The sequence below is a fragment of the Cynoglossus semilaevis genome, chromosome 12 (assembly GCF_000523025.1).
Source record: "Cynoglossus semilaevis isolate Cse_v1.0 chromosome 12, Cse_v1.0, whole genome shotgun sequence".
Taxonomy (NCBI): Eukaryota; Metazoa; Chordata; class Actinopteri; order Pleuronectiformes; family Cynoglossidae; genus Cynoglossus; species Cynoglossus semilaevis.
Window position 1 is genome coordinate 982,565 of NC_024318.1, and position 2,272 is coordinate 984,836.

The window sequence follows — 2,272 nt, forward strand, 5'->3', positions numbered from 1 at the left end:
CAATGCGTAGTCGAGTGGGTCGGTGCCGTGGAAGGGGTCGCTGTGAGATTTCACAACAAAAAGTCCCTGGATCTCCACAGAGGTTTCTGCTGCGCCGTCCCATCGTGGAGAGAAAATATGATGGACTGTGGAGGGGGGGGGCTGGAGGAGGGGGGGATACGCCAGGTTTACCTGCTCTTTTGGATCAGGTGTTTGTGGATCCAGACCCCCGACTGACACTGAGACGGTGTCAGTGACGCTGTTGAAGACAGTCGTCCAGACGTCTGACATCGGTTCTGTCCCCGGGAACAAACAGGACGGTTCTGATGTGACTTCTCTGTGTCTGTGTCTGTGTCTGTGTCTGTGTCTGTGTCTGTGTCTGTGTGTGTGTGTGTGTGTGTGTGTGCAGGTGATGACAGGATGGATCCTAATGTACAGAGGTGTAAACAGAGCGGCCGCTCTAATCCTCCGAGCCTCTCTGCGTGTCTGACTCTGAACAAACTGTGGTGATGAATCTGCTGACCTTTGACCCCCCCAAGGATGGATGACGCTCAGAGGACCACCGGTTTGGAGCCCAGGAAACTGAGCCGTGCGGCGGGACAGTCAGAAGAGGTGGGAGACCCTGACAGATAAACACGACACAATATAAAGACAGGTCTGCACAGACAGCGGGAGCCATAGTTTGAGAACACTTCACATTTTTACGTTAGTATTTTAGTCACGTGTCACAGTCATGTGTGATTGTAAAGGGTGATTAGATTCAGAAAAGTCTTGCGATGAATAAAGTGAAATCTTGACTCGACTAAGTCGGACTTCAATGTTCAACATCAGAAGAGAAAAAAATCAGCGTTTGTTTTTGTCTCTTCCAGTTTCTGCATTCAGAAAAAAAATAGTAAAATGTAATTGTTTTTGTGCAAATTAAAAAAAAAAAGTTAAAACAATTTGTTTATTTAATTAAACTCAAAACAAAATGATTGTCAAAAATGATATATTAAATAACATTGAAAAACATGAAACTTTTAAATCCTACTTTATATAATAATTATATAATATCTAAGTCCTGTTTGGGTTATGGAACTTTCTGGAATCTCCACGCCGTCCGTATGTCACACAGATATTTCCCTCTGTGACACGGTGTGTGTAACCGCTGGCTCACACACCCCTGTCCGCTCCCCCAGACTCACAGACTGTTGTTCTGATGGTTGGTCTGTGACTGTGACGTCTGATGAATCAACATCATTTTCATTCATTTTTCTCCTTCACTTTCAACATTGTTGTAAAATGTTTTGTGTAAATCAGCAACAGTTTTTTTTAAAGAGACAAACATTTGAACACAGACGTGTTCGGGTTAAAGGTCAGATTAGTTAAGGGGGGTTGAGGAGGGTGAGGGGTCGTGGGGGACATCAGAAGGTGTTGGTGACCAGTACAGTCACACACAGACACACATACAGGGACCGAGGCCAGGGTCAGGTCTCCTCACACACACACACACACACACACACACACACACTGCCTGTTTGTGGAAGCAGCCGTTGGTGGAGCTGACAGTGGAAAATGTGAGTCTGACTCTGGTTTTTGGCCTTTGATTTGTTTGACAGGGAAAATTATAACAGCGGGGAAAGAAATATGAAAATACGACTGCTTTTAAAACATCTTTTTTTTATGCTGTCTGTGCAGAATCTGTGTGTGTGTGTGTGTGTGTGTGTGTGTGTGTGTGCATGGTATTGCAGTGCTGATCTGCATTAATGGTTTGTCTACATACTGCAGCTTTGTTTCCATGTCTGAAGGCTCTCTGCTCCTCACCTCCTCCTCCTCCTCGTCCTCCTCCTCCTCTCCTCTCCTCTTATTTATCCTGCTGCTTTAATGCCTTGATTTTCTTCATCCCCGGGTTATTTTGTTTTAATGAACGCCTTGTACTTTCTTCTCTACAAGAGTCTCAGTGAACTCCTCAGAGTAAACGATCTCATTGGAGATGATGGTTCAGTTGAGGAGCGCAAACACAGACGGAGCTGTGATCAGGTCCACCCCTCACCCAGGGAGGAAACCCTCAACGGGAAAAAATCTCAATAGTTAAAGGTCGTAACATTTGTCTGACCCTTCGTCTAATCTGTGTTTTTGACTTGTTTACACAACTGGATGTTAGTGGTTAGTTTTCACTGGAAGGAAATGCACCTGATTAACAAACAGCTATTCTCTTCTCACTCAGCGTCCGATGACGAACATTACTGTTCATGTTGATTCTATTGAAACCCATGTTTTAAAGTTTTGTTTATGTGTATATATATATATATAT

At 44.2% G+C, this 2,272-nt stretch overlaps 1 long non-coding RNA gene across 1 annotated transcript in view; it reads left to right on the plus strand.

Annotated features, from left to right (window-relative positions):
* Window positions 1-2,241, plus strand: part of LOC112487838 (uncharacterized) — a 23,410-nt gene extending 21,169 nt beyond the window's left edge. The window contains exons 2-3 of the long non-coding RNA XR_003051313.1: window positions 389-591; window positions 1,912-2,241. This is a non-coding gene — a long non-coding RNA (uncharacterized LOC112487838). The remainder of the gene's footprint in view (window positions 1-388; window positions 592-1,911) is intronic.
* The last annotated feature ends 31 nt before the right edge of the window (window positions 2,242-2,272 follow it).